This window comes from Lontra canadensis, unplaced genomic scaffold, assembly GCF_010015895.1.
Source record: "Lontra canadensis isolate GAN:19392208 unplaced genomic scaffold, GSC_riverotter_1.0 scaffold8, whole genome shotgun sequence".
In the NCBI taxonomy this organism is placed as follows: domain Eukaryota; kingdom Metazoa; phylum Chordata; class Mammalia; order Carnivora; family Mustelidae; genus Lontra; species Lontra canadensis.
The window spans coordinates 27,427,740-27,452,704 of NW_022631002.1; positions in this window are offsets into that span (position 1 = coordinate 27,427,740).

Consider the following 24,965-nt stretch of genomic DNA (forward strand, 5'->3'; position numbering starts at 1 on the left):
AAGTATGTGGCTTTTGTTTTTGCTTTTTAGTATATTCACAGAGTTGAGCAATCACTACCACAAACTAATTTTAGAACATTTTATCTTGTTTAAAAGAAACTACTCATTAGCAGTCAGTCCCTTATCTTCTCACCTCAACCCTAGGCAAACACTAACCACTTTTCCCTCTAGAGATTTCCCTGTTTTGGACATTTCATATAAATGGAATAACACACTGTGTGCTCTTTGGTAACTAGCTTCTTTCATTTAGCATAATGTTTTCAAGGCTCATCCACACCGTAGCGTCTAAGTACCTCATTCCTTTTTTCTAGCCAAATAATATTCCATCGTGTGGACTTAGCACATTTTGTTTACACATTCATCCACTAATGGTTATTTGGGTTATTTCCACTTTTTGGCTATTTGAATGTGAGTGCGAGGGGCACTCACATGCAAGTGTTTGTGTGGCCATGTGTTCTCAGTTCTTCTGGGTAGATAACCTAGGGGTTGGATTGCTGCTGGGACACATGGCAATACTATCTTTACCTTTTTGAGGGACTTTCAAACTCTCTTCAGTATATTCATTTTAAGGGATTGCATTAGAGCTTTATGAGAGGGAAACAGAGAAGAGAGCGAGGAGGGATGTTCTTGGCTGTGGGGCTGCGTGGTGCTGTAGAGGATGCTCAGCCCAGAGCACCAGGTCCCGGGCTGATTGCTGTCATGGGAACCAGTCCAAATTAATCCACAGGAGTACAGCACATCTCAAGGGGTGTTGGTTGTGCTTTGCCAAGCCCAAAGAGTGGCCTAGAATTAGATCTTTTTATTGGAATAAAGATGGGACAGAAGGTTCATTTTTGACCTCGGAGTGAGACGGGGAGACCAACACATTTTGTTTGTTAGCTGAGGAGATGGCTGTAAACAAGGGGCTCATCGCCAAGGCTCTCCGCGTACCAGCCCTCCTCACTCCATGGCAGGCCTGGCTGGGCTAATGTGTTCTGGCCATCTTTGTCCCTTCATCTGCTTAAGCTAGCTACACTGTCACTTGGAGCTCTGGCTCTGCTCTCTCTGGCTCTGATTCCTCTGGAAAGGCTGCTGTCCAGATGTTTAGGTATTTAGCAAATGCACTTTTCTGATGCCTTGGCAGGGTTACTCTCAGATAGGGATGAATATTTGATGCTGTTGGCTGTTGGGAACATGTACACTGAAATGACCAGCAAAGTCCCTGTCTCAGACTCCCTGTGTCTCTAATTCCTTTTATAGTGACAGCTGATACACCATTTAAACGAAACTCATCAGGGAGCAGAGGGAAAGCTCCTCCGGCCTTTTTGTTTTGTTTTGTCTTCCCCTTTGCCTCTTGCACAGGTGCTACACAAACTCCCTCCCAGATTTTATTATTTATTTATTTAACAGACAGAGATCACAAGTAGGCAGAGAGGCAGGCAGAGAGAGAGAGAGGAAGAGAAGCAGGCTTCCCGCTGAGCAGAGAGCCTGATGCGGGGCTTGATCCCAGGACCCTGGGATCATGACCTGAGCCAAAGGCAGAGGCTTTAACCCACTGAGCCACCCAGGTGCCCCTCCCTCCCAGATTTTAAAGAAGAGCACTAGGTATGGGTCCCCTCACATTACAGAGAAGGACAAAATGGCTTTTTCCATCTTTCTTTGGGCTTTGCTTTTGCCTCTGTAAACCACCCATTCCCTGAACATATAAAAACTCCTACCCACTGTGATCCACTGCCCTGCTTACTACTTTATGTTTTTCACCTTTTTTGACCTGGGAAGATCTTGGAGAATTTTAGACCATCCTCTCATTTTACAGATAGACTGAGGCTGGAGAGAGGAAGGGACTTTTTTCAAGCACAAAAGTGGATCAATGAGAGATCTACAGCCCCTACCCCTTCCCACTGCCTCTCTGGCCTCAGACTTAACCCTTCCCCGTCCTGAGACTCTTTGGTGTCCATCTGTCCATCATTTCATTCCCAACTGTCTAGCTCAATGCCTGGCATATGTTTCTGGAGCTGGGTTTTCTGGGTTTGAATCCTGTCTCTGACAGGTAATACCCGTGTGTTCTTGTGCACCTGACATAGCTGTTTGTATCTCAGAATGGTGTCTTTTACAGAGTAGGGGCTCAATACTCAATGGCTCTTACTAGTTTTATTGAACGAATAATTCTCTGCTGATCTCCTCAGGGATCAGCTCAGTGTCTTCCAATCTGTTACTCCCTTTCCTAAACAACTGTGTCCTAAACCTGGGCTAGGAGGCTGGGCTAAGGCCGGGCAGATGTGTGGGGCTGAAGTTTTTGGTTGGAAGCCTTTGGAGTGTAACAACTCTCTCTTGGATGTTAGTCTAACCGTGAAAACTTTCATGAGGATTTCATAGGGAGTTGGAGGCAGAAGCACAGTCTTTGAGCTCTGGATGTGTTTCTTTGCTTTCATTTATCACCAATCTGTTTCATAGTAGATCTTATCTCAACCATTTCATTCATGCAAAAGCCTTTGGATGCCTTATATAATTTTGTGAAGGTTTCTAAGTCCTTTGGGCTTTTCTTGGGAACGTAGCAAACAAAGTTCTCAGCATCTCAAAGGGAGGCTTAAACTGATAAAAATATGAATTATAGACAACCAGAGCTTTGCTGAACATTTCACTTCTGGGTATGCAGAGCAACTGGTCTAACACAAATGCTGTCATTTGGAAGTTATCTTGACCCGTGATGGTTGGCGACCTTGCTGCATTTTGCTCATGGACTTGGGTGAAGGGGGTGCAGGGGTCTGTGCAGGAGCATATATGGATGGTCAGGATCACAGCCACCACTGTGAAGAGCAGCTCGGATATATAGCATACACAGGGCCAGGCAGGACAAAGGAGGAGTGGGTAGAGAAACCTATGTTTCTGGCACTTTCTCCTCTTTCTCTGAATCACCTGCCTGCCCATCTGTCCTCTAATTCCATGAATTCAGAGATGTTTGAGATGAAAGGGACGGATGAAGTCATTGGCCTCCTGGACAGAGACCTTCCAAAGGAGGATGTTGTGGGGTAATGAATGGACCCAAAGTGTTGACATTTCCTGTGCAATCCTTACACAAGAAAGATGTGCAGAGAGGCAGTGAGCCTTCCTGAGACCCTACAACTTTTAACATGTAACAGGTAACTGTGATTCCTAATTATCAGTCTGGGACCCAACTGCTGTGGATTTACTTGGGAATTTTTTGAAAACAGATTCCTTGGACCCTAAAGTTTCTGATTTAGTAAATCTGGAATAGCTTAGGGATCTAAATTTTATGAATATTTCTCCCAAGAATTCTATTACATGGTCAGATGTGTGAATGCCTCAGTCCATGGTTCTCATTCTTGGATGCACATTAACAGCACTGCCTGGGGAGCTTTTCACAAAGTCCTGTTGCCTGGGGCTCACTCCCAGAGTCTCTGATTCTTCTGATTTGTGGGAGGTAGGAGGCCCTGAGGATTCATTATTTTTTGAAAGGCTGCCTTGTGAATCTAGGTGCAGCAGTAGTTGAGAACCTTCAAAAAAAAAAAAATTAGACAACTCCATTTCTTAGAGTAGTGCTGAGCTTGGCCACCAGGTGTGGCCATCAGACACAGATGTCATCCAGGCCACAAGGGGACTTACAGATCATCCAATCCAGTGGTTTCTAGTCCTCTCAATTTGGTGGACCAGTATAATTCAGACAATATTTTGAAGACTGACAGTTGTAGGTTTGTTTTATCTTGTTTGCCAAATTAAGATAATTAAAAGAAAAAAAAAAGCCAAACAAATCTCAACTATCATTCATTTGCACTGTCATTTAACTTTTTTTTTTAAATGAAGTTTTAACTTTACATGTAGAAAAGACCCAAGGTCAAAGTCACAGACAGTCCTTTAGACAGAATACATTTGGTTTTAAAGAAGAACTCATTCTGTGGTCCTCATCTTTTCTCATTTCATTGAGAACTTGGCTATGACCAGAGTTGGTTCAAGAGCAGCCTGTTTCTAAGCCAAAGTCATAATTTTACACATGAGGATTTTGAGACCTGGAGAATGGAACGTACCTGGCTCAGGTTCCCGCCAAGGCAGCAGCAGGGCTGGGACTAGAAAACCACTCTCCTGATGTCTGGGCACGTCTCCTCTCCAAGGTTCTGATGAAAAGCCTGGCTTTCTGGGTGCCTCCTGCTTAACATACAAGGGGCGAGCCACTGGGCATGTCTGCTCCATCCTCGCAGCCATACCCTATATACAGAGAACTGAACAATGGTAACACTCAAAGACCTGAGCTGTCTTAGGGGAGCTCCATTCTTGAACCTTCATTAAATGATGGAGAGTGTCCAGATGTCTGTGAAGTTCCTAGAAGGGGAACTTCATTTGCTTCCACTGTAAAATGGGGGGGGGGGCGGCGGCGCATATCATTGCTGCATCATAAGAGGATACTGTGCTCTGAAATCTAAAATTTTTGAAGCATTAATTTTCTGATTGTCTCCTGTAAAGTCCAAGCCATCTCTTCCCATATTATGCTGTTATTTTTAATAAGTCAACAAACTGGCTAATTCTCTTGGAAATGCTTTGGTTTGAGAAAATGGACACAGTTCCGTTAGAGAAGGAAGAAATCAGATTTCCAAATGCATTATCAGTAAGCAGGACATTTGGACCCTGTCTGTGATCGGAAATGGAGAAGACACAGTGAGCTCTTGGGTTCAGATGTTCAATTCACTATGCGAAGGGTATGACGGAGAACGGGCACTGGCAGTACGCTCGCTCCCTCTGGATGACTGCAGCGCTCGGGAAGGGCAGGCTCAAAGCCAACTTGGATCGCAAGTCTACCTGAAGTGGTGGCTGCGAATTGTTCGGGAACGCGGGCGGGGAGGGGCATTCTTAGGTGCCAAGCTTGGAACTGCCCCTTGTGGACAGGTCCATGTCCTATTTTGCCCTCTAGCACAGTCCTGGTCCCTCGTAGGTAGGGATACCTATTTGTTGAAATGAAGTGGCTTTTAGGGACCCAAAGGCATTTCCCTACATTGAAACCAGGTGACATCTAGAGAACTAGACTTAACCAGGGCAGTTTAGTGGGGACGGGAAGAGAGTGCCTGGGAGCAGTCAGGAGGGAGTTGTGTCTGTCACAAAGCCATTGGATGGCTGTCCCAAAAATGGGTCATGAAGGTGCCCTCGATGGGAGGGAGAAGCATAGAACAGAAATGTCACCGACCTCATAATTTTGTTGAAATCTGGCCCTGCTTCCCTCAGCCCATCCTTCTAAAGCCTATTTCCTAGAGCAAAAAACTGCAGGTTTAATACCCCACTCCAAATCCCTCGATTAACCCAGGCTCCTATGGGATCCCGCCTACCAGAGGTAGAGACAGAACGAATTCAGTTTCCTTTAAAATCATCATCTGATTTCCTTTTGACCTCTTTCCTGATTTCTAATTTAGTCAAATAAACCCATATACCTTAAAACCATGCCCTGCCCCCACAGGTGCCAAACTCATTTTAAGTACCTTTGGAAAGGAGGAAGGGAGCTCCCCCAGCCCACCTGGCTTCCTGTACGTGAGCACCTCTGTTTCGTAGGGACTGGAGAAGGGGCATCTCCCTGTCTGCCCTTAGGAAGGTGAAGGAAGCAGGGGCAGCACAGAGCCATGGAGGTTGAAGTGTGCGTGGAATGAGACCAGCGTCCTCATTTCCCATTAGGGGCAACTGGGACATAGGGAGAGAAGCGACAGGCCTCTGTTATGTCAGACAGTGGCAGGACTGGGGCTAGAACAGGGTTTTTTGACACTTGCATAACAGCGGCCGGGTCACTTGACCACCCCGACTCCTGGCTGGCTGGTGGAATGGGCCTCTTGCCTTTGTTAAAAACAACAACAAGAGGCGCTTGGGTGGCTCAGTGGGTTAAGCCTCTGCCTTCAGCTCAGGTCATGATCTCAGGGTCCTGGGATTGAGCCCCACATCGGGCTCTCTGCTCAGCGGGGAGCCTGCTTCCCCCTCTCTCTCTGCCTGACTCTCTGCCTACTTGTGATCTCTGTCAAATAAATAAATAAAAATCTTTTAAAATAATAATTAAAAAAAACCCAACAAAACAAGAAGCCAAGTCTTCTTAACCAGTCTTCTTAACCTTAAACAGTAATCTTATTTTGAGGGGAAGAATCTCAATATAGATGTTAAATGGCTTAAACTCCAGGAGTTTATAGGGATTCATTTGGAAAATCCCCACCGTAACTGTGTGCTTGCGTGTATATGCATGTGGCGATGTATGTCTGTATATGTGTGTGTTGCTGTGCCTGTGTGAGTGTGTCTTTTGCCCTGCGGGGTGGTGGCGGTGTTCCTGTGGTTGGGGGAAAGGAGGATCAGCAGGGCCAATCCCAAGTATCAGAGGGCAAGGCCTGTGCTCCTGAGCACACACCCAGAAGGACCTGCCCCACCCCTCCAGACTGGCTTGGGTGTGGACCCCAGTGAGGACACTACTGCCCTCTGCTGTACCAAGAGGTGACTATAGCTGGCATGCCTTCCTCACCTTGTCCCAGGTGGGGCAGAGACATGGAGGGGGTGAAATAGGAGGCTGGGCCCCATCATGAAGTTCAGCCGATAACCCCCAAGCTTTCCCCAGGCAGGGTCTGAAGATGTGGCGATGATTCTAGCAAAGTTGCATTGCATTTCTTACCCTCTTGGCCCCCTTGGGGTCAACATTCATGATTTTCCCAGTGATACTCAGACTGAATACCCTTTAAAAGTAAAGCCCCATTGGCCTTGGGCCAACCCCTTAATTCTGCAAACACAGCACCCTGGGGGAGGAAGCCCAAGTATTGCTTTCAGATAAGTATACCCCACAGTTGCATGGTGCACTATGTTTTGTCAACTGTGTTCCCATTAGCTGTCTTGGTTAATCTTCACCAACTTGTGTATTGAACAGAGCAGCAATTACTATTCTCATTTAACAGATGGGGAAACTGAGGTCCAAAAGGTTTGCCACTCTTTGGTTGTCTTGAATTTTAGCTAGGAGATAAAGTGTAACTGCAGCTGGAATTAAATACATCAGTCTTTAGATTAATATAAATTAAGATACAAGGTAGTTAATGCCAAGCAAAACACACAGTAATCACTCAGGCATTACAAGGGGAGAATTCACAGCAGTGCTGTCTAATTACTTTGCATCAACTCTGGAAACTCACTTTACAACTCAGCCCCTGAGTTCCAGAGTGTCCATTTTTAACAGCGTCACTAGGATCTCATAGTTAAGCTAACAGCTTGATAGCTTTCCGTTCAATAATTAAAATGTTTATAGCTTTTGGTCTTAACTTAAAAAAAAAAAAAGATTTATGTATTATTTTAGTGAGAGAGAGTGCAGTGGGGAGGGGCAGAGGGAGAGAAAGTCCCAAGCTGACTCTGCGCTCAGCAGGACTTGACCTCATGACCCGGAGATCATGGCCTGAGCCAAAGCCAAGAGTTGGATGTTTAAATAACTGTGCTGCCTAAGCACCCCAGTCTTAACTTTTAAAATAATGTTGCTTTTGTAATTAGGGGCAGTAATTACTATTACTCCCAACTTGCTGATGTGGAAACTAAGGTCTGAAGAACTTTCAAACCTTCATGGAATCAACATTTGTTTGGGTATTTACTCTGTACCAGTCACTCTGCAGTTCAGAGATTACAATTAACACCATGGCCATGGTCGTGGGTCCCATGGAACGCACAGTCAGGTTTGGAGGGAGACAAATAGATAAGTACCTACTACAATGGATGATAGATGTATGTATAATGAGTGCCATGACATTGAACAGGGCACTATGAGCACAAGTGGCTGGAGATCTCACCTAGTCAAGGTATGGGGAAGCTTCCTTGAAATCAGATGGTTAATTGGAATTGGCCCAGCATATGTGTGTGTGTGAGTGTGTGTGTGTGTGTGTGTGTGTCTGTGTAAGGGAATTCAGGTGCAGAGTGGTCCAGGCAGAGTGAAGTTCCTGATAAAGGAATTGCTTGGGATATCCAAGGACCTGTGAGAAAGCCAACTAAACTAGCACACAGAGAGCAAAGGGGAGAGTGGTCCCCGGTGAAGCCTATGGCATAGAGGTTATTCTTTGAGCCCAGTTCCACAGCTAGTCAGAGGCAAAGTGGGGGCTATAATTGTGTCTCCTTTCTGCCAAGGCTTTAATCTCTACATTCCTTTTCTCCTCTGATTCTTTTCATACTATCTATCCAAACCTAATTGCCTTGATTTTCCAGGACCATAGCTTTTCTTCCTGTGTCGTTGCTCCTGCTGTGCTCTCCACCTGTTTCACCTGCCTCCATATCTCCACAAGTCAAAAATCCTCCTGACCCTGAAGCCAAGGATTGTAAACACAAATTTATCAGCAGGTGAGGAAAAGGAAAGACATGGCCTGATATATTGTCAAGCAGTGAGGGGTTGGCAAACTGGAACAGGCGTGACCCATCATGTATAGACCAGTGCTGTACAATAGAACTTTTTGGAATGATGGATATCTCCTATATCTGTACTGTCCAATACAGAGGCCTCTAGTCCAATGCGGCTAGTGTAACTGAAGAAGTGAATTTTTAATTTATTTGAGTTTTGTTAAATATAAAATTAAATAGCCACATGTGGCTATTGGGCTATAATACCAGACAGTGCAGTTCTGGCTGCTGCTTCCTATTTTGGAGTGTGGGTCCAATATTGCTACATATTCCAGCTTTTTAAAGAGAAGCCAGATCTCCAGATTCTTGTTTGAAATCTTTGGATTTTTAAATGTTGGCAATACATTCAGATTTTAAAGATACACTGTGGATGACTCTCGCCTGTGGGAAGATGAAGTAGACATACTTTTCTCTATTACTCTTGCTAAGTACAACTGAAAACCTGGACACTATATATAACATAAAAATGAGATGACTCTGAAAAGTGGAGAGAAGAACACAGACTGGCTAGGAATCTTGGGGCTCAAGATTGGGAGCGGCACAATGATGAGTTCCCTGGGTTTTCTTTGTATGTCATATATCCCAGGTTTGGAATTAAAGAATTCAGCAACCCAAACACCAGTGAGCAAAAACAAAGCCCCAATAAAAGTCTGCTCTCTCTCTGGCTAAAGTATTGGGAAAGGGACAACCTAGCAAGACAGAATACTTTTAGATAATAACCAATCTGCACTTCAGCCAGACACTATGGAAACACAACTGTGGTCCCACTCCCACAGGTGTAACACAAGCCAGTGAGGAGACTTGACTACAACCCTCATGAGGCGGTAGTGAGGCACCTACCAGGGCAGTGCAGAGAGAAAGCCAAGTAGACTGGAACTTTCTTCCCTGTGGTTGGGTCACCAGCTCTTCCCCCTCTTTCCTTCTGCAACCATGATGACAGTGGAGACCTCTTGGGGACAATGGGAGCTTGGATTTCAACTACTACCTGACAATTATGGGGCTCCCCTTCCCTCTTCACTGGAGTAGTATCTGAGGAGTTTTAGTGGAAAGTCAGGTCTTTCACCATTACCAGTCAGTAACAAGGCCACACCACCATGGTGTTGATGGAGACCATCAGTAACAAGGAGCTCCCCTCACCACCCCTACCGCTTTGGATGTCAACAAAGGCTGAATGGCAAACCTAGCCTTTTACCTTCCATCTGGCAGTAATAAGCAGGTGCTACCCTTACCCCTTCTAGAGTGGTGTCAGAGAAAAGCAATTAGAATGGAAGGTTTACATAAGGTATAGGATCTCATAACTTAATACAAAAATGTCCAGGTTTCAATAGAAAATCACTTGTCATACCAAGAGCTGGAAAGATCTCAAATTGAATGATATAAAGACAATCAGTGGTTGCCAACACTGAAATGATAAAGATGTTTAGAATTATCAGAGCACAGTTTTTAAACAGCCATGATAATAATGCTTCAGTGAGCAATGATGAGCACAGCACACTCGAAACAAATGAAAAAATTAAGAGGTCCCGGGAAAGAAATAGAAGATATAAAGAAGAACCAAATGGAAAATGAAAAAAAAAAAATAACTGAAGGAAAAAAAAGCTCAGTGTATGGGTTCAATAGCAGAACAGAGAAGACAGAGAAAAGAATTAGTGAACCAGAAGATAGAATAATAGAGAAAACCAATCTGAACAGCAAAGAAAATAGACTGGAAAAAGAAAAATCCAAAACAACAGAACCTTGGTGACCTGTGAGACCATGATAAGCCATCCCACATTCATATCCTCTGAATCCCAGAAGAGGAGAGAAAGAGGCTGATGAAAGACTGAAAGAATAAAGGCTGAAAACTTCTCAATTTTGGTAAGAGATGTAATCAGATTTAAGGAGCTGAGTAAACCACAAATAGGATAAATCGAACGTGCATGGCAGCAAATCTAAGAGCTGTCTTGTCCTCTGGCCAGTGGGGAAGCCCTGGTGGGAAATGTTGAGGGAGGGAGAAAAAGCAAAGTCAGAGTATCTATTGTCTCCTTAGGGTTTCACTGTATAGACTGGCTGCTGCCTTCCTGTGAAGATCATAGTTCCTATCAGGTGGTCCTCTCCACACGATGGTTCTTGTTTGTGGATCCATGACTGGTTCTTCTCCCACTGCTGAAGTCCTGAGGGTAGTAATTGCCCTGCTATTACTGGCCCTGGGGTACTGCACTATCTCTTGCGGTTTCTCTACACCTTGGTCACAACTGTGTAAATATTTCCTTTATCAAGCTATCCTCAACTTAACATGACATGTGTGTGCCATCTGTTTTCCTCTATTAATACAGCTGATAGACCCATCCAACTAGGTGAAAATTCTCAGTGATTGTATTAGAAAGGATGGCCCTTGTAGTAAGGGGTATCACCTACTACAAAGTAAGTCTAATGCTCTTCCCTTTCTGAAGCTGAGAACTTCTGGAGAAGACACTTCAGGAAGGCAGAGTATAAGGTTCTTTATCTCAGTTATCTGACTTCATCATCAAGGTTCCTGTAATCAGATCATAAATCACAAATGAAGAGCTAACTTTATCACCCCTGAACGCTTAGCAATAATCAACAGTAAGGAGAGTGATAAGGATGTCCCCCATAGTTAAGGGAGTTTGGAAGACTGGAAGTAGCACTACTCTAGAATCAGGACTGCTGAGCTTTGCCTTGACATATGTGTTCCTGGGCAAATAAGATGCTTAATTTCTCTCAATCTTCTTCTACATATTTATAAAATAGAGAAACTGGGCAAATGATTCTTAAACTCTCTTTTAGCTCTAATAGTCTCCGTGATTATGAGGAGGTGGAGGGGAGGATATAGTGTGGTGTGTGGGTGGGTAGGAATGAGGAGTATAGCATGTGAACAGGGAAGACTGGGGAGTGTGGTGTATGAGTTGGAGGACTAGAGAGGGTGGTGTGTAAGGACTTTGCCCTTAGGTCTAGTAACTGAGGTAAAGAATGGTGCAGAAAACTCGGTGTGGAAAGGATGTATTTGGGGTGCAACTGGGATATTTCTTGATGATTCTGAGCCAAGAAGTGATGACATCTCAATGGGGAAAATGGTACCACTTCTGATTCCAACTAGTACTGGGGCCAGAAAGAAGAATAATTATTGAATGATTTCATGTGGGAGTTACAAGGAAGAGTGTAGTGACTCAAGGTTTGCAGGCTAGATTCCTGCCAGTATAGGTGTGTGAACTTGTCAAGTCTTTTTCCTCTTTAGGTTCTTGGCTTGAACTAAATAATACAAAATAATCTTTAAGGCCACTTCCAAATCTAAAACTGTAGAAGTCTATAATACAAAATCTATATTCTCAAGTAGTGTGTGATCTCACAGGAAGGTCAGACAGATTCCTACAAAGCAAGAGGTGGGATTGGGACCAAGGGAAGAACAGTGGTGGGGGTGTAGTAGTCCCCATTTTCCTTGTCCCTTAGGCTTATTCTGAGGGTCAAATGCTATCTTTCCCCAGGTTCTACATCACTTTGGAAGAACAGAGTCACATGCTTGAAAAACTAATTTTATTTAGGCAATCCTGACTGTTCATCGCAGCTACTCGCAAATATCCCAGCCCTCCTCCCTGTCCAGGGCACATTCAGGTTTTGTGGGGCCTAAAGCTTATACCAGACTAAAACATACATCACGTTGCAAATTTTACAAAGCACGTGATCTGCAAACGCATCATATTGGGCTCTCTTGGGGACTTGAAAAGGGCCTGTGGGAGTGAGGGGACAGGAGCTAAGCTTCATTAGTTTCATGGTACATCCACCTTTGTTCCAGGTTCATGGAAAGATTGCACTTCTTCATCTCATTGTGGTCATATGACTTGATGTAGTGAATGAAATCTGAGCAGAAGCAATACGCACTCCTTCCGGGTGGAAGACTTAAGGGTCCATCAGGATTCATCACATCCAGTTTCCACTGGCAGGGGGACTGCAGAAGCAGCTGATTGCACAGAGCCCTCCCAACTTGGGTCCCCAGGACTATGAAGAGTTGAGCCCCACTGCCATAGAGAATGAGGGAAATAGACTTTTGTGCTCTTCATGAGATTTTGGGGATTGCTTGTTACTATGGTACACCCAAGGGAAGCCTGACCAGAACAATACAGTGGGAAGTACTTTCATGGGCACAACCTCATTTCTTTGTGGGAGGGACATGGGCATTTCTCATCCATTTTTCAGATGAAAGTCTGAGGCTCAGAGAGGTTGGGTATCTTCAGGGAAGGTCAGAAGGTAAATGACGGCCATGGGAGTTGAGCCCAGACCCTTTGGCTCTCAGGCTTTATTCTGTCCATGGTGGGATGTTGGTTGATGCATTTCATTTGTGTGGCATCTGTATTCCCCATTTTCTCTATCTGTGTCCTCCAACTCATGAGCCCTGCAGAAGCCCCAGCTTCCACCTGGGGCAAATGCCTCCTTATCTTATGGCCCTGGTTTCTGTAGGGTTCCATTCTTGTCAGGCTCAGATGAAAAATCCTAGGGAGGGCCCCAAAAGAAAAGAATACTTGTTAGAGTCCAGATAGATTGTAATGTGCGCATTTAGAATATAGAAAAAATTTAGATATTCACAAGGACTTTTCTCCTACTTATTTATTTTTTTTAAAAGATTTTATTTATTTATTTGACAGAGACACAGTGGAGAGAGGGAACACAAGCAGGGGGAGTGGGAGAGAGAGAAACAGGCTCTCTGCTAAGCAGGGAGCCTGATGCAGGACTCAATCCCAGGACACTGACATCATGACCTGAGCCCAAGGCAGATGCTCAATGACTGAGCCACCCAGACACCCCTTTCTCCTGTTTATTTACAGAATATAACTTATACTTGCATGCTAGTCTCATTCATAAGGGCTCAATCCTCATGACCTAATGACCTCCCAAAGGGCCCACCTCCTAATACCATCACCTTGGGAGGTAGGTATAAACATATCGGTTTGAAAAGGACATAAACATTAGACCAGAACAAGGTAATTTAAGGCAAGAGTCACTTCCCTGGAAGTGTAATACAAACCTCCAGGTGCACAACCTGTTCTAATGACAAGATAATGGGGAAACAGAGAGGTGAGAAAGAAAAGGACCCCTATTTGGCCGAAGGGTGGTTAATTTAGGGCACGGATCCAAACACCTCAGTAAACAGCACACACAGCTGCCCCAATCATCTGGCAGGAGATCAATAGGCTTGAGCTGAAATGAGAACCATCTGAAAAGCCAAGAAATATTGCCCAGAGAATTGCATTAGACAGCATTACACTCAATAAAGTTTGGTCTTGTCAGCTACTTGCCCTGCCTTTGCTTCAGGAAGACTCTTTCTTAGATTGGAATTGGCATGGCTAGGGAAGGCTTCTCGATGCATGCAGAATTTTGCTTTGTGAGAATTGGATCAAGCCCTGTAAACTCTCTGGAGGGCTTAGAAATCCTTTCACTTACAGGTGGGAACTTGACGGTAAGAGGTATTACTGTTGGCTCGGTTTTCTTCTCTCTGTGTGTCTGTCTTCTTGTCTCTCTCTGTGTATCTTCCTGTCTCTGTCTCTCTCTTTCTCCCCCTTTCCGTCCTTCCCTCTCATCCCTGGAAGCCTATCGTTAGATGAGACTTATGGCACACCACATTTTGGTAAATAATTGTCCATGAAAGCCCATATCATATTGAAACACAAAACTAGACCAAAAGTTAAGACTCAGGAAAAACTGAATTTTTCTCTCCATGCTTTTGAAAAAGTCAATGACAAAACCAAATCATTCTTTAGTAATAAAATAAAATTCTCATCATCCAGAATAATTTTTAAGTGTAACATACTGTTAAAAGATGACTGTCATATAAATTACACACAGATTGCCAATGTCCAAATAATTGTACTACAGTGAAATTTGCTGTATAAAAACCTAAGGACTACTTCTGTTGATTCAGAAGACCCATCACAGTCCGGTAGGGCCTTTTTACATCATTATGAGTAATTCTCATTATTTAAGACTCCAACTGGGCAAATAGAGGAGGCTGAGCTGACCCTTTGCTGACATGTGGACTCCTAGGGGAAAATTTATATATAATCTGTCTGATGTAAGCTTGATTCTTTGACATTTATCTCTTTCATGACAGTAAAAGGCTAAGGGGGGTGGTCTGTTTATTTTAGCTTTACTTTTGTTTGGGTTCTGAGAAGCAGGAGGCTTATAATCCTCTGAGCTTCTTACCACCTTCCCAGTCATTTTCTCATCCATGATTTCAGTCTATTGTTCTACCTGCCTCTGTGGCTGGAAAGAAACAGCGTCACCCCCACGCTATGGATTGGAAAGCAGAACTCCTGTCATAAAAGCAGTGTGTTTCTCCGGCACTTCTCCACCTTCCTCCCTCCCCCTGCCCCTAGTCATTCAAGTTGGGTCTCTTCATCCATTGCCTTACCATAACAAAACACAGTGGTATGGAGACACCCTTCCTTTTTCCAGATTCCATACCATGTGTCCCAAAGCTCTACCATTTGGGCAAATAGTCAGCAACCTTGAGAGCTCTTACTGAAGAGGCAACATAGTGTAGGTGGGAGGAGCACTAAGCCAGGAGTTGGGAAATCAAGACTCAAATCCTGGCTTCACCTGAAATTTCTCAGCCTTTACCAAGAGCAATTTACCAAAGAACTTTGCTTTCCTCACCTGTAGAATGGGTTCAGTGATCCTGTCCTGCCAACCTATACAAGTTCTGGTATAGAATGAACAAGCTAAATGCCAGGGCCATCTGGATGAAAGGGCTCGATCTTTATCTGTCTCTGGGGTTCTAGTGGGTGTCAGGTTCTTATGAAGAGGTGTTGGGAGCTTGGTTTATCTGAGGTTCAGCATTTTGCTGAACCTCAGATAAAGACCTTTCTGAAATGATGGGAATGTTCTGTAACTGACTGTCAGATGACAGCAACCACTAACCACATGTAGCTATAGAATCCTTGGAATCTGGCTAGCATGACCAAGGAATTGAATTTTACATTTATTTAATTTTAATTAATTTAAAGAGCCACACATGGACATGGACGTTCAGATACAGTGTTTCTCCTTTTCATTAAAACATTGTATCTAGAAGACCCCTGTTAAATTGCTTGTGTATGATCATTATTTTCAAGTGAGGCCATATGGCCAAAGTGAGGTTCTGGCATGTGCATGGGGACAAGGGAGGGGGAAAAAGGGGAAACTTACAAGGAAGGCCAGCTTGCTGGCTCCCAAGAGACCTCTAGGGGAACATCTGGCTCTCAGTCTTGCAGGCTCAGAAACTGGATTTTTCAGGGCACAGAGAATCAAATTGATCTTCAGTGTTGTGAGCCTTTTAATAAAGCTCCCAAAACGGATACAATCAGTCAGGAAGCTAGCGCATGGAAGTGCAAGGAAAGGAGTACCCATCTATCCCTTGGGGTTTCAGAGGGGCTGGTAGTTTTCTGCATGGAAACTGGGGTCTGCAGAAGAGGTGGTTTGGTGAGCATGGACTCAAAGTAGATACCATAAGATGTTCCAAATGGCTGATGGGGCCATGCACTCACAGCACAGTAGATCTTAATTTTCCTAGGAATGTTCTGGTCCTGTTTTAACAATAGTCCTCTTTTCATGAATGAAAAATTATTGTTATTGTTGACCAGCCCACACCTATTGACATATTCTTTCTTCAGTTATGTCACATGTACAATGAGGTTTCTGTCCTATATCACACACCTGGGGGAGATAATGTCTCCCCCAGGTGTGTGATATAATAATGAGATATTATATATAATAATAAAATAATGAGACAACTTAGCCTCCTTCTGCTCTTCACAACTGTGGGTTGACTTCACTGTTTAACTCTCAGAGGACAGTTGTATTCCCCTTGCTTCCAGAGTCTTCCCTCACTGCATGTATTTCCTGCAGGGGCTAACATATTGATTAGCAGATTGAAAAATAGCTTAGTGTGGTCAGAGGCTGATGATAGAAGTGCTTGTTGGGGCCAGAGAGTAACTAAATGAATGAAGCAGGCATGATAGTGGGCTGGTTGATGTGGAAGCCTTAGAAGTAGGCCACTGGAGCTTAGATGAGGCCCTTCAGAACCATGCTAGAATGTGGGCCGAGAGTTGCTAGATCTTTTGATGTTTAAAGAGAAGTTGAACATCTGGATATTAAGGTAGAATCTCCTGATTTTTCAGAGTTGGAAACTAATTCAGTTAAAACTCAGCTCTGGGACAAGCCTAATAAAATACATAACCAAGGTGGATTGGCCCATGGTTACCATCTCGGAGTTTCTGGGTGTCATGGGAGGTCCTGGCCTGGGAGTGTGCCTCATTGAGTTCTAGTCCAAACCCTGCCTCTAAATCAGTATGATCTCTTGCTGCTAAGACTCCTCTGTGATTTAAGAGTGTCAAGTTGGACAATCTCTAGGGTTCCCTCCTGCTCTGCATTAGTCAGCCAGGGCTGCCATAACAAAGCACCACAGACTGGGTGGTTTAAACAACAGAAATTTATTTTCTCACAGTTCTGGAGGCTGAAAGTCCAAGATCAGGTGTTGGTAGGTTTGGTTTCTCCTGAAGCTTTTCTTCTTGGCTTGCAGGTGGGCACCTTTTCACTGTCTCCTCACATCCTCACATGGCATTTCCTTGGGGCACATGCATTACTGGTGTCTTTTATTCTTCTTATAAGGCCACCATCAGCCCTACTGGATCAGGGCCCCACCCATATGACTGCATTTAATCTTAATTACATCTCTATAGGCCCTATCTCCAAACACAGTCACACTGAGGGTGAAAGCTTCAACATACGAGTTTGGGGGTGGGGAGACACAGTTCAGTCCATAACATGCTCTGTGAGTGTGTACTTCATTAACAAGATCACTGAGGCTAGAACATGACTCTGACATCTGTCTTCCCTTTACCCCTCCAGATCTGCCCTCCACCCCATTCTACCCTGCCCTCTACCTGGGGAGGCTGACCTCTATTGATGGTATCAGTGAGCATCCTTGCTCTCTGGCTCTGGTTAGGTTCAGTTAATGAGGAGGCCAAGAAGTAGATTAGAAAGGTAAAAGAGGATGAAGCTGAGGTACTTTGCCCCCCACCCCCAGCAACCTTGCTACAAAGTTGCCATGAGCTAGCTGTGTTCCTTGTCTGAAGATCACTGCTCTTGTCAGACAGCTTCTCTGTCTCCATGTTCCCCTGGCCATTACTGGTGGTAATGTCCCTACTGTTATCCACCCCTGGACACAGCACCTTCCTTATGGTTTTCCTATACACTACCACACTCCTGAGAAGGGTCCCTTTATTACACTTGTCTCAAATCTCTAAATTTTCTGGTACTCTGTTACAACCAGAGTATGGAAGGACCTCATCCATGGGTCATCTGTCCACCCCTCCTTTTGCATTCTCACTCTCCTTGCTCCATTTCCAGACAGCTCTGCCTCAGCCAGAGGCTTGGCTGACTTCCCTCAGGCCACACATTCTTTCTCTGAGGTGAACCACATCATGATTTTTGCTCTCTGAGTGGGTTTGCTATTATCCCATCACAGTCCCTTTGGACAGTGGTAGAAGAGCTAGGTGGAAAATGGAGCCCTCTGCAACTGGGCTCTGGTCTCTGTCTGGCTGAGGTGACGTTCGTTACTTGACTACTTGCCCCAAGGAAGTAGGCATTTCTTCAAGCCCTGTAGAATGTTTAGAAGATGATTTATCCTATTTCCTCTCATGATCACAGACCTCTCCTTCATCCAGAATACTTACATTGTGCAGCCCCCTTGCCCCCTCATTGAAGTTCCCTCCACCAACATTCCAGAAACTGTGCTGGTTATAGATATAGATGAATAGGGAAAAATTGATAATGCATTCACTATTCAGAGTGAAGGAAAAGAAGACAAATGCATAGAAGGTAATTATAATACATTATGGAACACTGAGTTAGCCAAGTGCTGGGCGTTGGGTCTAGCACCCGGGAGAGTGGTTTAAAGACAAGAGCCCCAAATTCAGCCTCTCTGAGTTCAAGTCCTGCTTCATTTTTCAATAATTCTAACACCTTGAGCAAGAAGCCCAGCTTCTTGGACTTTGTTTTCCTAATCTGCAAAGTCTGGCTGTAATAGTTTTTTTTTTTTCCCCCCTAGGAATAAATGACATATAATGCCTGTAATGTGCTTAGCGCAGTGTCTGGCGCATCTTAAGTGCTTACTAAATGTTAGCTTTTATTGTTACTTAGCAAAATTTCTACAAAGAATGTGGCTTTTGGCAGCCTGGAGGAATGGGGGGATTTTATAAGAAGAGGGAGCTCCTTCTAGGAGGACAGAGAAACATGGATAAAGGTACAAGGGTAAACTTGTTAAAGAATTATTAATCAGTCCATCTGTTATATGAAAGGATATTCATTAGAGAAAAGAGCAGGAAAAGCTGGTTGAAACCATATCAAAGAGGATGCTGAATTACTGGATCAGGGGTTTGTATGTAATTGCAAACAAGGAATTTAAGCAAGGCTATGTATGCTTAAGTAAACTTTCAGAAAATTAATCCAGGCAGCTTTGTATAAACTGGGTTGAGGGTGGGGGAAATGGTATAAAAGCAGACATGAGGTATTACTATTGTCCAGGGAAATAGTAACAAGACCTGCTTTAGCGAAAAGTTGATAAATGGTGATCAACCTCCTAATACCTAAGAGAACCAGTTTGGCAGGAGGCGGAACAGCTGGAAAACAAAGCATTTAGAGCCATTCAGTCAGGGGACAATTGAATTAAAAGCAGGCACTTAAAACCCATGTCAATCGATGATAAAGTGACAAACACTTTACAAGATTCTATTTTAACATATAGTTTTTTAGGAACAAAGCTACAGAGCTCACCTGTATTGCCACCAAGTGGTACTGGCACTGAGGAGTCAAGAACCATGGCTTGGAGACAGAGTGGGGAAATGGGCCATAGATACACATTCTCTTATGTGGGCAGCCACATGTAACAGCATGTGGCAGGAACTCGAGAAGCTGACGACAGTCATCAAAGAGCATGTACACATGTTTGTTCAGCCCCCCTCACAGCTCCTGCCCCATTCTGACGAAGAAGGCTGCTAACATTTAGTCAGTGTTCTATTTAGAAAGACAGTGCCTTGGCTGGTATTTTCACTTGTAAGAGCTGGCTGTCCTAAATGCAGTAGGAAATTGCCCTGAAACCCACACAGCAGGCCAAGAAAGGTACAGGGTAGGGCCGGATTATTTTCCCTGAGAAATGAATGTTAGTCAAGAAATACACTCTTTAGAAATGGAGCCAAAATAAAGAGTCCTAAGACCCCTGTACTTACCTGGAAAGAAGGATCTCTGAAGAATGGTCAGCTGGGGACCTAGCCACAGGACACTGAATAAAAACTCAACTATCTAATCCAGCAAGACCTCTGAGCACTGATATCCTTTTGATAAACCTCACATACAGTGGAGTGTACCTTCAGGTAGGGATGGAGAATATGATTTCCTTGCCACAGAAAGCCAGAGGTTAACTTAAGTGGTCAAGGTCCTTTTCAGAACCACATAGTCCTTCTCCATAAAGTAGGGCTACCTGGTGAGGTATCTGGTAAGACCAGTGAAGTGGCTGACTGCAGGAGCTGTCCATGGTGCTGTAGTTACCCTTGCTTGAGCCCGTTGAACAGCTTCTGTTATTAGCTGCTCTATGACAGGTGCTGTGCCAGGTACTTTACCTACATTGTGTCCTTTAATCCTCATGGTAACCCTGCAAGGTTAATATTGTAATCAGCTACCTTGTTTCAACAGATGAAGAAACAGGTACTCTGAGCTTCACTTTCTGCCTCATCCAATGTAAATTGCCTGAACAACTTCTTCAGAAATCATATTTGAGGACTTCCAGCCTAACAAAGAGAGAATAGCTGTTTAACAACCTTTCTCTGATCTGTGTAAAGAGATCTTATTCCTTTCAAAGATGGTGGTGGGGGAGCTCTACACCAAAAGCAACAGAGTTATGTCACAGGGGAGTCTAAATTTAATGAGAAAGATTAAGCATGTATAACCACATTTTAGCCTATTCACTAGAAAGGAGTACAGAAACTTGAAACATGCTTTCCAAGAGAGAAAGAAAAGTCAGGCCCTTCTAATTAGGAGAAAGCAAATCAGTGTGTGTGTGTGTGTGTGCGCACATGTGTGCGTGCATGTGTATGTGTGTGTGTGAAGACTAGCAAGACCTTGTTACTCTTTGACAATTTTTTTTTCCTGGGTATAAGGTGAAAAAAATAATAGGTGCAAGACAGACAAAGTAGAGGGCAGATAAAGCCTTATTCTTCATTAAATTGAAAGAAGTCTTTGCTAGGGCGATTGAAACAACAATAAAGGAAAATGCGCATGAGCTTTTATTGCCAAACATTTCTGAATCTCGAACCTGAAACAGTATTGAGGTTAGGGAAGAAGTTCTTCTCAAACTCTAATTTGCAAAAACTCAAGGGGAGAAGCATAGTATTTAAGCTAGGACTAGGGCTAAGAACAAAGTCAGAGATTCTAGATCTGGATTCATAGACCCTGGGGGTTGGGGTAAGAAGGAAGGGTCATGAAAGGGCTCCATGAGATCTATGTAAACCTTAAAAATGGGATAAAATGTTCTTTATGGATGCTTTTTTTTTTTTTTTTGTAGGGAGAGATTGATAACTTCCAAGAGAGTCTCAAATGTCCAGGAACATCCATAAAGTAAAGAGCCCCTGGTTTAAATAGTCACTCCAGAAAGTTAAGCCTCAGTGAGCAAAGCTTCTAATTATACCTACATATTTACATATCTGGGTTTGAAATAAGCAGCCCATTTAAATATGACACTATGCTAATTCAAATTAGTGCTTATACTTTTATATTTTAGTAAAGAGTTCTAGTTTATAGGAAACACATTTAATTAAGTAGAAATCCTGTGCTGTTCTTTTCAATTGGATTTATTCCTTGAGGGAGCCTATAAAGTGAAAGAAAACATCAATCAGTCAGGAAATATTTGATGAGAGCTCACGATGTGGGAAGGCTATCACTCACCTGCTAAAATTCAATAAATCTTCCTACATAAGACATTTACATTCTAGTACAAATGCTGGAGGTCACTCTGTGTCTCCATTTATCACCAAGTGGCCCATTAACATAGCTGACACAAGACAGCAGGGGAAATGCCAACTGTGGCCCACTCTCCTTTTGCCCACTCAGCACAGTTGCTTACCGAACTCTGATTGCCAAATATTTTACTTTTCAGCTTAATGCAGATAAGATTCAGGAGTCATTTGGATTTTTAAAGCCTACAGATTCAACTTGGGGGAAGAATGGGTGAGTGCATATAAAATTCTCCTCTTCCTGCATGTCAGTCCTCCATCATTTCCTGACTCTATATGGTGATTTAAAGAGCCTGTGTGTGTGTGTATGTGTGTGTGTGTATGTGTGTATGTGTAAGGTGTGTGGCAACACCATCTACAGAGAATATTTGATTTTTTTTCAAGTGTCTTTGACAGCTTAGTGAGCTGACATAACCCAGAAAACATATGCTGTTATTTTGGGCAGGGCAGAAAAATAAGTATAGTTTGGTTATCTCAGAGCTTCCCCTGAAAAGACCTTACTGAAGGCATAAGAGGATATGATTAGTAGACTGTGATCCATGGGGTTCCAGAAGCTTTGGGGTACCTATGAAGGTGGGAATTCCACAGATGTGGGAGTTGTAAAGGACCCAAGCCCTTCAGCACCATCACTTCATCTTAGAACAGAGGCAGGTATAAGTGGGAGGCAGCTGTGACCTGGAATGAGCTCAGTTCTATGTGATGAAGCAGACAGGAGAGCTGCACCAGGATTTACAAAGGCACGGCAGCCATGGTGATCAGTGCCTCCATTCCAAAGATGGTGGTGTTGGGCAAAGATGCTGGGCTCTTGGGTGTCAGAGTCTTAGAACTGGGAGGGACCATGGAGGCCATCTAGATCAACCTCCACAAGGATCACATGCATAATCTGAACCAGAACTGGGGCTGGAACCAAGCGTCTAGACTGTCCAGTTCTTACTGTTATAACTGCCCTGAATTTTTTAGGTCTTATTCTCAACTACCCTACTTCTTACCCTTCCCTGACTCAGAGGGAATGAGGCCAGGAGCTGTTCATGACATGTGGTGGGAAGGACCTGGAAAAGGTGTTCTTATTGACTGGCCACAGTCTACAAGACCAGCTGGTGTGGAACCAGCTCAGTTTTAGGGCTATCTTAGTAGCTTCAGAAGCCCCCAGAGCAATAAAATAGCAAACTGCTCTAGAGTTTCCTACGTGTGATGTCATTTAATTATCCCAACTGCCCCATGGGGTTGTAAGCGCTGTTACTCTCCCTATATTATGGATGTAGACACCTGTGAACAGAGAGGTTAAGTCATATGCCTAACATCAAACTGGGAGTGAGCGGCAGAGCTGGATTTCAAACCCAGACAATTAGGCTCCAGTGTTTTATCCACTGTTCCTTGGCTCTTAGCCACCATTTCTTGATTCTTGGAATTGTTTCTTGATTCTTGGAACAAGGCATGAGACTGTCCTTTTTCTACATGGTTGTCTTTCCCCAAAACAAACCCTCATCCTTGTTTACCCAAAACCCTCACCTGCTCAAAGGAAAATGGAGGGGAAAGTTTTGGGCATACATCAGGGAACACATCAGACTGAGGGGTCCAAAATAAAATGTTCTTGGGTGGTCCATTTTAACATTACTTCCCACAAGTCAGAACTGATGAGGTAACTCCTACTGACATCCCCTGTTTTCTCCTCTGAATGCTACCTGGTTGTTCAGCAAGAGAGAAGGGTAGCTCATGGTGCTGAATCAGCTGTCACAGGTGAGCATAGCAACCTATAGAGATGAAAGAAGGAGCATCATATTTGAAGCACATTTTAGTACTAGCAAATGGTGCCATTCTATGTGCACCACAACCCCTGAGATAGAGAGCCCTTGTTGATGTATGGGAACGCTCATCTCGGTACTCAAATCTGGGGATACTGGGGCCTGCATTATTGTGAAGTTTCATGTGTTCTTAAATAAAGCTGCTCCTGTCTCCTCAAAGAACCAAGAGCACTCAGTTTATAAGTCCATGAGCTGATAATTCACTTTAGCATAAACATCACGACTTCTTGCTTATAGTAAATTACAAGCCCTTGATAAGATATTTAAGTATTAATGAGAAGCTGAATATTGTTTTTCCAAATCATTGATGTAAATTTGTGGTGTGGTGAAATGAAATTACGTTATACTCCTAAGAAGGGTGAGAAAAAAAATCTGATGAAGAGAATTTCCCCTTTCTGAGTGAATCCTAACAGTGTTTTATGCATGAGCCAAATCTAAATGTATTATTACATTTAAGCATACAGTAATGAAGTTTGACCCCAGGAATGAGATGTTCAGGGAGAAACTGGGATTGTGGTCTCTAGATGCTCTGGGGAAAAGTCAAATATTGGGAATCTGAGATTTGATCTTACTCTCAGCCTAGCACCAGCTCATACACAGCACTAGCCAAACACTGATGCCATTAGGATTTAGAATTCCATGGATACATTTGAAGTTGATGGCGGATGTGTAAGAGTCAGGTCCTACCTCACCCCTGTAGAATCATAAGGTGTCAGAGCTTAAAGCAATCTCAGAGATACTCTTCATTGTTCTGAAACTGGGGATCAGTGAGGGAGAGTGGTTTGCCCAAGTTTATACTACAAGTTATCAGCACGGTTAGAAATCTAGGTCAGCTAATACTTTGGGAACAATGCCTGTAAGCCTTGTCCAACTCCATCTTCAGCCTCTCCCTAGAGGTTGAAATGGGATCAATTCTTTCACCCATTAACTCTGGGCTATGATCATGCTCTCCCACCTAATAGCATCTTCATGGGCCCATCAATATTAATGGGAGGCAAATGTATGGAATTTGCTAGAGCTCATAAATGCAATGGGGGCTGTCCTTTATGCACAGAAAGATATGCTATTTGAATTCTTTGGAGATTTATTTAGATTTGATCCTTGTATTCTTTAATCTCAGGTTTTGGTGAAACAATGACCTTGCATCTGGGAACAATCAGTGACTGGTCTGTGGCAGAGAACACAGATCACATTGATCATGGCCTTCAGAGACAGAGTCACAGTACAGCTCAGAGGGCTGCTACCCAGGGAGACCTGCTCAAGGGCCAGGTCTCAACCTTCCCAGCCAGCCCTACTCCCCACCATTCTCTTTGGAGCTCCTTACTTTCAGATCAATCTGGAGGCCTTCCTCTTGCTCCCCTTGCCTTCTCCCTGCTGTCTTGCTCCACCAGTCTTTCCTTGATCATCCTAGTCTCATTTTCTTCAATGCCTTTCTGCCTAAATGTGCATATACTCAAATCCTACCCACGTGGCCCATCCAAATTCAAGTCATTTTTCCATTTATATGTAATATATTAATACCTTTGATGAAATACAGTTTTTGCATGGGTTGTTTCTGATCCACTTTGCTAAGCCCCTTGGCATCTGCCACAGTACCTTATACAGAGGTATTCTTTATTATATTTAAGTTGGATGAATGAGTGAATGAATGAATGAATGATTAAAGAAATGATTGAACAGAAATGCAATCCTTCCTAGAATCTTTCACCAAACCAAGGACCACAGAAATTGAAGTTTTGGGATCCAACTAAAAAAAAATTTT